Source organism: Heterodontus francisci, chromosome 22 (genome assembly GCF_036365525.1).
Source record: "Heterodontus francisci isolate sHetFra1 chromosome 22, sHetFra1.hap1, whole genome shotgun sequence".
NCBI lineage: Eukaryota > Metazoa > Chordata > Chondrichthyes > Heterodontiformes > Heterodontidae > Heterodontus > Heterodontus francisci.
This window is the reverse complement of record NC_090392.1, coordinates 55,434,309-55,447,277: the sequence shown is the minus strand read 5'-3', so window position 1 is coordinate 55,447,277 and position 12,969 is coordinate 55,434,309. Positions and strand designations below refer to the sequence as shown.

At 40.8% G+C, this 12,969-nt stretch overlaps 1 long non-coding RNA gene across 1 annotated transcript in view; it reads left to right on the top strand.

The window, feature by feature from the left end:
• LOC137381617 (uncharacterized) overlaps positions 1 to 5,133 on the top strand; it is a 29,921-nt gene extending 24,788 nt beyond the window's left edge. Inside the window, exon 3 of the long non-coding RNA XR_010977195.1 lies at positions 4,617 to 5,133. This is a non-coding gene — a long non-coding RNA (uncharacterized lncRNA). The remainder of the gene's footprint in view (positions 1 to 4,616) is intronic.
• The last annotated feature ends 7,836 nt before the right edge of the window (positions 5,134 to 12,969 follow it).

Sequence of the window (12,969 nt, the reverse complement as noted above, 5' to 3'; positions counted from 1 at the left end):
CAATGCAGACGGGGTTAATGAATTTTAGTTCATAGCAGACATGGATGTGCATTTGTGCAGGAGATGGTACTTGTCATGTGACTGTGTCCTCCATCTTGAAGGCAAAAATGTACGAGTCTTTTCAAAATTGTCCTATCTTTTTATAACTCTTCAGTTTATTTTTGTATTTTCATTGCTGCCCTTCTCGTGAGCGTGACATTAATTTTTCTGAACACGGACAAGATTTATCTTAAAATCATGTATGCAGAAATATAGTGAAGCAGAACCAGAATCTACAAGTTCACATTGGAAATTGAACAATTTTTGTTATATGTTCATGGGATCTGGGCATTGTTAGCTAGGTCAGCATTTATTACCCATCCCTCATGCTCTTGAACTGAGTGCTGGCTAGGCCATTTCAGAGGGCATTTAAGAGTCAACCACATTGCTGTGATTTTGGAGTCACATGCAGGCCAGATCAGGTAAGGACGGCATATTTCCTTCCCTAAAGGACATTAGTTTGGATTTTTACAATGGATAATGGTTTCATGGTCACCATGAGAATAGCTTTTTAAATCCAGATTTATTAATTGAATTCAAATTTTACCCTTTGCTGTGGTGGGATTTGAACCCATGTCCCCAGAGCACTAGCCTGAGCCTCTGCATTGCTAGTCCAGTGACAGTAACACTATGCCGCCACCTCCCCCCCAAAAAGCTACTTTGAATTGTAGTTTTCATCATGCTATTTCATATCTTACTTTTACAATTATGGATAAAAAGGAAAAATGTTGATGCCCAGATGAGGATAGTTCTGCATTTCCTCTGTTTAGCTTATTTTTATTGAGTAACTGTGCCCTTCATTTGACCTGCAAGGTCTATTGAAATCTCAATTTTACACGAGCAGCAAGCTTATACAAATTGGCATGAAAAATTTTCTCTGAAGCCAGTTTTAGTTTCAGCTACAAAATGGTCAATAAACAGTAACTGTATTTTATTGATGTTAATTTTTAAAAAAAATAACACTTGCTTGAGCTTCAGGTATTTTACTTCAACATGTCTTAGATTCAAATCGTTGTGTGCATTCTGAAAAGAAACAAATTCTCAAAATTATTTTCGACTTCATTGTAAAGTCATTTAAAGGTAAAGGTCTGATTCAACATTATTAAGCCAATATCATGCCATTGCCAAGTAATTTAGACAATTATTTTTAAGTTTATGTGACAGTGGCATGAAAACTGGCTTAAAAATGCAGGAAAATGGCAATCTCCAACTCTGGGGCAGAGTTCTGAAAATTAACTGTTCACTCTCTTTGTTGAGGTGGTAATGGCAGACTGGAGTAAAAGTCCCAGGAGAGTTACACTTAATTAGAGAGTTCCATAATTTCTCCTTTTTTTGTGTCATTCAAGAATACTGTAAATGTTTCAATAGCACAAGGTCCCAGGAAAATCTGGGCCATTATATCTTCAGCAGAATTTCCTTTGAATGATTACCTGCAATACTTCGTAAAGCCACAAGAAACTGGAAATTGAGGTAGCCATGATTTCTTCTGCAGCTTTAAAATCATAGAAATGACAGCTCAGTTGGAGGTCACTCAAATTTACAGTTTGTGCCAGTGCTTCAACGAGAGGCAGTATTCCAAAGCTATTTCTCTGCCCTTTCCCTATATGCTTTTCAATTCCAAATTTGAAAATAATCATGCAATTTTCTTTTATATTATGTTACAGTCGCGGTCTCAATGGCCACTTGTGGTAAAGCAATCTAACCTCTAATATCCTTGAGTGGAGAAACATGCCAACTTCCTTCTTTCAATCTTGTATTGATAATCCCGAGTCTATGACCCATGTTTATCGATTATGCGGAGAGCTACCCTGCACTTTTCACAGTAGAAATAATTACTCAAGTCTACTGATTATTTTTTTTCATAGCACTTAGTGTAGTGGAATATATTAACCCAAATGCAAGTTTATTTTGGAAAGGCCTAAAGTTTTTTTTTTCCATTCTTCTAAACCTGTGAAAAGAACTACTTGCTGCAATAGCTAAGTTATAAATTATCACAGCTCAAATACAATTAGAATATAAAGACCTGGATTTATATAGCACTTTTCCCAACTTCAGAGTCGAACAAAGTGCTTTTCAGCCAATGAAGTACTTTTGAAGTGTTTATGTAGGAAACGTGGCAGCCTGTTTGCGCACAGCAAGCTCTCACAAACAGTAACATGCTCATGACCAAATAATCTGTTTTCGTAATGCTGATTGAGGGATAAATATTGGCCAGGACACCGGGGATAACTTCCCCTTCTCTTCCTCGGAATAATACCATGGGATCTTCTACGTCCTCCTGAAATAGCAGTTGGGATTGCGATTTAATATTTCACCTCTGGAAAAATAAATCTGTCAATCAGCAAAAGATGCAGGAAATACAAAATTTTTGGCAATGACCACAATAGAACAGAGTGACATTTTATTATCCATCAACTGTGCCAAATAGCATTTGTAACATCATGTATTAAATACCTGCACTAAGCAAACTGATTGATAGCTAGCTTTGTACCAAGGTTTTTGGCACAAATTCTATGCAAAATTACAGCATTATAGTTACAGCATTGTAAAGTCTGAAGGTTAACAGCAGCCTAGAAGTTTATAACAGTTTAATACAGCACTGGCTAACATTGCATTTAGGTATGAAAATCCAAAACAATAAAGATGATGGGATGATAAGATAAGGCAGTAAGTTATGACATTTCTTTTAGTAACGATTAATAGAGCAGCAGTAATACCCATCAAAACCCTGTACTCAAGCGACCAAAGAGTTTCCACAACAATATTACGTAAATCCGATTGACTAAAATGTGAAAGTGTGACTGGCTGCTGCATAAACCTTCCTGCCAAGATATTAAAAGAAAGTTGCTGTGCAATTTTTAAATCTTTTGTTTATTGATATTTCTGACTGAATAAATTGACAAAAAAGTCACAGGCATGTAGGAATGCACAAAGAATTGAAAGAAAATCTCAAAGTTTTCCAATTCAGGGTAACTTCTCTTAACTCTAATGCAATATCAAATGAAGCTGACCCCTTTATCTAGACCAAGTCACTATATTTTCAGAAAAATTAGGAGTACTGATTGTATATTGTAATGGATAGTAACAAAGCTACAACATAGCTGTGAACATATCCATGTACATTGAATTCAAAGTGTTTTACTCAGTTGAACTCCAATTTCTTCATGACAGAATTGCTACTGTATATCCCACTCCCATAATACATATTTGAGATTGCCATTCTTCTATGTCTAGCCAAATAGTCAAGGTGACAGTGCCCCTCCCCAACCCCCTACCCCTCCCAATCGCATTGCAGGTAAAATGTTCCTTCTGCGAGTTCATTGATGCATCTGTGAAACTGACAAATTAGATAATTGAGTTCAAACAGTTAGACAAGATGAGTCTTGAGGTTTCTATAAAGAAATGGATTTGTGGAAGCTGGAATATTTGTGAGATTTAGCAATATTCAGAACTGAATATAGTTCCTTCCACTGTGGAAAACTTATCCAATCAATTGACTCAAAAGAGTAGTAATTGAGTTCATCACTGACAAAATGAAATCAACAATATCACATCATGTGACTGATGCCAAACTATTATATAAAAGGGATCAAGTACAATGCAAATTGAGTATGAATTACTGCTCAACTGTTGCACTGCAATTCTCTGTTGAACTCAAAAATAGAGTAAGGAACAAATTGCTACATTTCATTTTCTTTTGCTGACAACAGTGAACATCAGACCATTGATGCACAATAACGGTGACTTGAAGGCATTACTGTTTTGTTTACATTGTTAGGCATTAGCAGATTTCATTCTATATCGAGGCAAAATGAAAACTGCAAATGCTCAGTGCTTTTCTGTGACTCTTTAGGGGTCAAACATTAACCTGTCCAGTTTGAGTTAATTTAGCAAATTTGACATGCTTTGTGTACAGATAGGAAGGGCTATTCACAAGTGTATGTGCATCATTGTTATTTAAATTCCACTGAGCATGGGTAAATCATTGTAGATTGCAGATGCAATAGACTGCAACAGCGTACACTACTCAATAATGCTCATATCATTTTTGGACAGTATGCATATATAGAAGAGTGAATTTTAACACAAGTGAAGTCAGAATTTATTCAAAGATGGCTATGGCTTCTCACATGTTTGGGAGTATCAATCAATGTACAAGAGAGGGCAGCAGCAGCAGCAGTCGTAATATTCTGAGTATTGTTAGTTTAATACAGAATATCTAATGAGTCTGCTGAGGTAAAAGAAACAGGAGCTTTATTGAAACACATCTTACTGCTAAGGCTTACATCTTCCAAGAGACTGCACGAGGGAACCGAACCACATGGTGTTACACTACTTCCAGTGATGAGGTACACAGTGTTATTAGCATATTAACCACTTAGAATTAACTCATTAACAGCCTAATGTCCAATAGAACACATTATACTACAGCAGTTACACAGCAGATCCCAATGTGCAACAAACTGGCTCAAAGTGGGGCTGTGATTTAGTTACAAAGTACAGGCGAAGTGGCAAATATTGTGATATCAGGGTGTTGAACCTACTTTATTGGCTTTCCTGTCATTTGTTCTAATTAGGGGCGGTGCCAAGCAAAGAAGATGCAAACATAAAAGGAGCAGCGTCAATTCCAAATTAAACAGGAGCAGTTACGAACACTGATTGGAGGGCTGCCAAAATGTATGTGCTGGGAGCTGCAACGAACTAATCAACTGGCTGCTTCAAAGTTGATGTACAATATCTTACCGAAACATCTTTGAAGTGAATTGAATGAGCTAGATTTAATGAGCATGAAGAATGTTTCATTTTCACCTTAATGTCATTCCTAAAGGATGTCAAGGTGAGCAGCATATATTTCTCTTGCTATTACAGAACTTTTTCACCTATTAAATGTGTCACTCAATTGAGAATTGTTTTATTTGTGCAAGTGACTTGTTTTGGATGATAGTTATAGATCTGGAAGAGGTGCTGAAATTGCCGACAGCTATCGATAACCAGCAGTTCAATATACAAACAATTATTCTGGCGTGCCGTTTTGTGACTGCATCCCTGAGATGGTTTATATCCAATGAAGTATGAATGGAACAAAGTAATTCATTTCCATGAAGGTCCTTATGTTATAGAATATGACAATTCCTCCAATCTTAGGATATAATGGCAGACTCAACTCATTCCAAGGCACTGAATGTTTTCAGGCGACCCAAGTCCAGATTGGCTAATACAGCCCAGAATGCAACCAACAACGGAAACTCGCATGCCTGGAATTTTGATACATTTGGACCAGAGACAGGGCACAGACATCTTCTCTAGTAACATTAATCCTGCTGGAAATTCATTTTTGCAGCATTCCAAACAAATCACAGAAAATTTTCACCACTGTTGTAACTCTCAAACTCCTTTTGACAGTAGTTCATTCACAACGTAACCTGATAACCATTATACTACCATCTACATCACCAATTTGGAAACCAGAAGCCCCTGGGTTCATTGCTCATTAACCTACAACTTTGGATTTTTATGGCACACATCTATTGCACAGAATTTTTCCACAGAGAAGTCATTCTAATTGCCTTGGCTGCTGTTCCTCTGAAGTTCTTCTCATTTATATCATGGGAAGATCCAAAGTACTTGCAACACTGCTAACAATTGTGCTTGGTGCAAGTATTATTTTTGTTTCCTGGCTGCAGGTTTCTCCCACCAGTGTAGGAAAGTTTGCACACACCAGTCATGTGAAATTAGCATTTGTGGATGTACAAGCAGCGCAAGTGCTCAACTTGTTCACGGCCAGAATAAAAACGGCAGCGGGCAGCATCCTATTCCAGCATCATTTGCATGCATCACTAGTGGCACTGTGCCCCTTTAACTTCACTGGTGCCATTTCTTACTGGAAGTGTTTAGCTCAGGTCCTTTGATATTACAGTGCAGCTACCAGCATCATTCCCATATCAAAGCATCATCTACCAGGGATATGATGACTCCCAACAGACCATTGGTCAATAGTTGTGTGTGTTTCTTTAGTTTCAAGACATAAAAACCATCACCGTCCTTACTCATAAATGACAGCTGCTCCCTCAGCAACATGTTCATGGTATTAGAAACACATTTACACAGTGATACCTAACATAGTGACATTCTGTACCTCCACTTTCCTTTTCTCAAAGGGCAAACCATCTACAGCCTGGTGTGAGAATCATTCAAATTGAATCTTCCTCGATAAATTCTTCTCATTACTATTAGCACCATTCACCCGTGACCAAAACAAGGGTGCAATTTACTTGTCTTTTCTATAGTTACCTCTGATTAAATATTACTCAAGTTCCCAAGTGAAATGTTTAAGGCACACAAAAGACAGTTCCAAAGAAAAAACAAACTCCTGTTGAATTCAGTAAAGTTTAAACGGAAACGTTTTTGGGAGCTCAGAGCTGAAGCGTTTTCGGTTTCCTGTCATGGGTGAACTGCTTTGCAATTAGATCAAATACTACTCAAATCATTTGATTTGATCCAGGCAATATTGACCCTAATAGTCACGGGACCTGGTCACTTAATATAAAAAGAATAAGCTCCATTTTCTGCATATACAACACTAAATCAAAGTCATGGGATAAACCCATACATATGTCCAGAGTATTGTTATCCCATTACACAGATAGTGCAGTGGAGGATTTAGGCTTGCTTACAGCATTTGCGAGCGAGGGTAACAAGATAAAGAAGGGCAAACTTGTTCTCAATAGCTTTGTCTAGGATATCTCAAACTACTTTACTTCATTTGATTATTTTAAAGTGAGGATATCTGTAGTCAAATTTAGCAATCATATTGTACATGGTAGATTCTCTCCGACAGCAATAAGATGATTGCCCAGGTAATCAGTATTTGCTGAGGGAGGAAGGTTGGCTAAGAGAACTCCGTGCTCTTTAAATAAACTCATAGGATCCTTGCTATCCACCTGACGAAGCAGTCCTTATCAGAAGAGCTGAACCTATAATAATGCAATTTACTTCATATCATATAAATCTGCAGCTGAAACTCTATCCAAGAATGTTCAAATATTACATCTTTATATTACTCCATGTAATTGTGATTTGGGTCTCATTATACAACCAATTCTTCAGGGTGTTTTGTCTGAGAGTATTGCCAAGGTACACCTACTCAGCATCTACTCCAACACTCTGCTCCGCACCTGAAGTTAAAGACCTGTTCTATGAGGAACTCCATAATATCATGAGCAGCATTCTTAATAGCAAACATTTGTTCCTGCTGGGGGACATTAATGCCAGGGTTAGGGCCGATCATGGCCCTCCTGTCTTGGGTGCTAAGACATTGGAAGGATGAATGAGAATGGACAGAGGCTGCTGGAGTTGTGTACCTATCACAACCTCTGCATCACAAACTCGTTCTTTCGTACTAAACCCTGTCACCAGGTTTCATGGAGCCACCCAAGATCATGTCGTTGGCACCAGCTGGACCTCATCGTCACAAGGCGAGCCTCTACAAACAGTGTCCAAATCACAAGCAGCTTCCACTGTGCGGACTGCGACACCAACCACTCCCTGGTGTGCAGCAAAGTTAGACTCATACCAAAGAAGCTACATCACTCCAAGTAGAAGGGTCACCCGCGCATCAACACTAACAGAATTTCTTATCCACAGCTGTTACATAAGTTTCTAAATTCACTCAAAAAAAGCCCTCCAAAACACTCCTGCAGCGGATGCAGGGACGAAGTGGGCCCACATCAGAGACGCCATCTATGTCTCAGCAATGATCACCTTTGGCAAACGTGAGAAGCAGAATGCAGACTGGTTTCAATCTCACTTTGAAGAGCTGGAACCTGTCATAGCTGGTAAACACACTACACTGTTGAACTACAAGAAAGCCCCCAGCAAGTTAACATCCGTAGCACTTAAAAGTAGCCAGAAGCGCTGCAGTCAGGCGCTGTGCAAATGACTACTGGCAACACCAATGCAGTCATATTCAACTGGCCTCCGACACCAGAAACATAAGAGGAATGTATGATGGCATTAAGAGCTCTTTTGGGCCAACCATCAGGAAGATTGCCCCCCTCAAGTCTAAAGCAGGGGACACTATCACTGACCAACGCAAGCAAATGGACCGCTGGGTTGAGCACGACCTAGAACTGTACTCCAGGGAAAATGTTGTCACTGAAACCACCCTCAATGCAGCCCAGTCTCTGCCAGTCATGGATGAGCTGGATGAACAGCCAACAAAATCGGAACTCAGTGATGCCATTGATTCGCTTGCCAGTGGAAAATCCCCTGGAAAAGACAGCATTACCCCTGAAATAATCAAGAGTGCCAACCTGCTATACTCTCAGCACTCCATGAACTGCTTTGCCTGTGCTGGGATGAGGGAGCAGTATCACAGGACATGCGCAATGTCAATATCATCACCCTCTATAAGAACAAGGGTGACCGTGGTGACTGCAACAACTACTGTGGAATCTCCCTGCTCAGCACAGTGGGGAAAGTCTTCGCTCGAGTGGTTTTAAACAGGCTCCAGAAGCTGGCTGAGCGTGTCTACCCTGAGACACAGTGCGGCTTTCGAGCAGAGAGATCCACCATTGACATGCTGTTCTCCCTTCACCAGCTACAGGAGAAATGCCGCGAACAACAGATGCCCCTCTACATTGCTTTCATAGATCTCACCAAAGCCTTTGACCTCATCAGCAGACGTGGTCTCTTCAGACCACTGGCAAAGATCGGATGTCCACCAAAGCTAATAAGTATCATCACCTCATTCCATGACAATATGAAAGGCACAATTCAGCATAGCGGTGCCTTATCAGACCCCTTTCTTATACTGAGTGGCGTGAAACAGGACTGTGTTATCACACCTACACTATTTGGGATCTTCTTCTCACTGCTGCTCTCACATGCGTTCAAGTCTTCAGAAGAAGGTATTTTCCTCCACACAAGATCAGATGGCAGGTTGTTCAACCTTGCCCGTCTAAGAGCGAAGACCAAAGTACGGAAGATTCTCATCAGGGAACTCCGCTTTGCTGACGATGCTGTATTAACATCCCACATAGAAGAGTATCTGCAGAGACTCATCAACAGGACTGCAGCTGCCTGCAACAAATTTGGCCTAACCATCAGCCTCAAGAAAACTAACATCATGGGACAGGACGTCAGAAATGCTCCATCCAACAATATCAGTGACCAAGCTCTTGAAGTGGTTCAAGAGTTCACCTACCTAGGCTCAACTATCACCAGTAACCTGTCTCTCGAAGCAGAAATCAACAAACACATGGTCTGCTGCTATGTCCAGACTGACCAAGAGGGTGTTGGAAAATGGCGCACTGACATGGAACACAAGAGTGTTTCAAACCTGTGTCCTCAGTACCTTGCTCTACAGCAGCGAGGCCTGGATAACGTACGTCAGCCAAGAGCGACGTCTCAATTCATTCCATCTTCGCTGCCTCCGGAGAATCCTTGGCATCAGGTGGCAGGATCGTATCTCCAACACAGAAGTCCTCGAGGCGGCCAACATCCCCAGCCTACTGAGCCAGCGGCGCTCGAGAAGGCTTGGCCATGTGAGCCGCATGGAAGATAGCAGGATCCCCAAGGATGCATTGTACAGCGTGCTCGTCCATGTCTCCGCTTTAAAGACATTTGCAAACGCGACATGAAGTCCTGTGATATTCATCACAAGTCGTGGGAGTCAGTTGCCAGTGATTGCCAGAGCTGGCGGACAGCCATAAAGGCGGGGCTAAAGAGACTTAACAGTCGGCAGGAAAAAAGACAGAAGCGCAAGGAGAGCGCCAACTGTGTAACAGCCCTGACAATCAATTTTATCTGCAGCGCCTGTGGAAAAGCCGGTCACTGTAGAATTGGCCTTTATAGCCACTCCAGGCGCTGCTTCACAAACCACTGACTCCCTGTAGGCACTTACCCATTGTCTCTCGAGACAAGGAGGCCAAAGAAGAAGAATTGCCAAGGAAGTTACAAGAACACAAACCACATTAGGGCAGTAGCCAGAGAAAGTTAGAATTGCTAGTGTCTTGGCAATACAGCCTTCATGGGAAAATTGGCAGTTTTTATCTTCTAATAAAGGGAAATCATTTGTCGTTCTACAGCAGACAGCTCCAGGCATTAATATTCTATGTGTATGCAGACACACTTGCTTTGCCTCAACCAGAGCAGAACAAATGCCAGAGCAACTAACCTGTGCCATACTACTGTTTTCACATTTTATGTCTCTTGTAGCAGTTGCAAAACACGAAAGTCCAGCTTTTGATGGCAGATCAGGAGACCCATAAGTATGAGGTCTACACCGCAACCAGAATAGAGCAAGACATACATTGCACACTTGGCAGTCTTATCGACTGTGAAAAACTAGTACATCAAGAGTATTGCACAGAGCAGTGATGTAAAATGCAAAAATGTTTAAATTTAGAACACGTTATAGACGAATTAACCAGACTATAGAATTTCTATTATGTGTGCAACAGGTTTTTAAGTCACTTCACGGACTCCCAGAGCACCTATGATTTCTGTGGCCAAGAGGAGTCAGTGTTTCATTCATGTTGAGTGTGTTGCTGCCCCTCTTCCACTATGTGAAGGTGTTGCTCCTCAACTTCTGGCTGCACTTCAGTCCCATGGTCCTAATCTTTGGACAGCCTGTGCGGAGGTGGTGGGCAGATTGGAGGAGCTCTGTGTAGGACTCCTGCAGGGCCTGGTGAAGGTGTTGTGGGGGGAGGTGGTGAGGGCAGGGGGAGAAAGAAACATAAACAATGGTTTTCCGATAATTACCTCTGTTGGAAAATAAAATATATGGAGGGCAAGGAAAAAGTGTGTGACAGCAGCCTGGACTTAACTTATGACCTCATGATCAAACAGCCTACTGATGCTCACTGCCAAGTCTCAGTCATCCAGAATAGGCAAGGTAATGGAATCCAACTGGTAACTATGCAATCAACCCAATTCACAAGTGCAGAGGCTGTCAAAACCTATTAATAGCACATTTAAAAAGTATGCATTTTATGCTAGATAATGGGAGACAAATTATAAACAACCAAAAAAGCTTTCAGCCTCAATTCCAAGGAGGATGGACTGACATTCATTTTGCTTGCAGATGATTTCATGTAGCAAATTGTTCCCAGATCTGTCATCTTTTCATGCCAGCCTTTTCACAAACCAGCATCTTTTAGTTCCTTCCAACAATCTCTCTGTTGGTATTTGAAATGTCAGAGCGCGAGATAAGCTTTGCTCCCAGGAGTGAAAATTTATAAGCAACAGTAGGACAAAAATGTACCCAAGGCACCTAATGTGCAACACATAATAGATTGACAGTACCTCCTTTTGCATTGCCAAATACAGAGTTAAATATCTGACTCAGGTATTTTTTTTTTTTAATTTCTCTTGCTGACTGTCTTTATCTGCAATGCAATAATCAGGCTCCAAAAACATGAATTATGAAAGTTCCTTATCTCCTTGCGAGAAAAAAATGACTGGAGCTATGTGTGACCTGAAGAGCTGGAGATAAAATCTTCATCACAACACAGGAGAATGAGAATGCTCCTAATGTGCCTGCAGCAATGTTATTTCCATCTGCTTGTGCCAAGTTACAGATTCTAAATGCACAGAGGTACATTTCATTCTCAAAAGAATAGAAAGAGCCAAGCTTCCTGGAAGCCTATACTTATATCTAAGGTACACTTTGAAAATTTGACAACATAATTCTCAAATTATTTAATAGCCGATGGCAAAAAACCAAAGGGACGAAATGTTGTAAGTGCTCAAATTACAACATCCAATTAGGCAAGAAAGCAGAGGTTTATCAGAATGAGGAATGGTTTATCACAGGTGGCTATTGAGACTGACAAGAATGATACAGCAGTGAAGGTAGCTGGTCGGCTCATTGTGCCTGTGCTGCCTCTTTAAAAAAGCTATACCATTAATCCCATTTGCTTATTCTTTCCCCATAGCCCTGCAATTTCTTCATTTTCAAGTATTTATCCAATTTCCTTTTGAAAGTTACTATTAAATCTGCTTCCACCATCCTTCCAAGCAGCGCATTCCAGGTCATAACAAAACGCTCCATAAGAAAAATTCCCATCTCCCTTCTGCTTCTTTAGTCAGTTACCTTAAATCTGCACCCTTTAGTTACTGACGTGCATGCCATTATAAACAGTCCCCCCACCCCCACCCGATTTACCTTCTTAAAACCCCTCATAATGTTGAGTTTCTCTATTAAATCTCCCCTTAACCTTCTCTGCTCCAAGAAGAATGGTCACTGCTTCTCTAATCACACCACATAACTGAAGTGTAACATAAATAATAGTAGGAGATTTCAACTTCCCCAATATCAACTGGAATAGTCTTAGTGCAAAAGGTTTAAAGGGGGCGGAATTCTTAAAATGCATACAGGAGAGCTTTTTGAGCCAGTACGTAGAAAGTCCTAAAAGAGAAGGGGCACTACTGGGCCTAATCCTCGGGAATGAAGCCGGACAAGTAGCAGAAGTGTCAGTGGGAGAACATTTCGGGGATAGTGACTATAACTCTAAAATTTAAGGCAGTTATGGAAAAGGACAAAGATGTTCCGGAAATAAAGGTACTGAATTGGGGGAAGGCCAATTTTAATATGATAATACAGGATCTGGACAAAGTGGACTGGGAGCAGCTACTTGTAGGAAAGTCTACATCAGACCAGTGGGAGTCATTCAACGAGGAAATAGCGAGAGTTCAGAGCCAACATGTACCCGTTAAGGTGAAGGGTAGGACCAACAAGTCCAGGGAACGCTGGATGTCAAAGGATAAAGAGGATTGGATCAGGAATAAAAAAAAGGAGGCTTATGGCAGATTCAGAGCACTGAAAACAGAGGCACTGCAGGAGTATAGAAAGTGTAGGAGGGTACTTAAAAAAGTAATTAGGAGAGCAAAGAGGGGACATGAAAAAACACTGGCGGGCAAGATAAA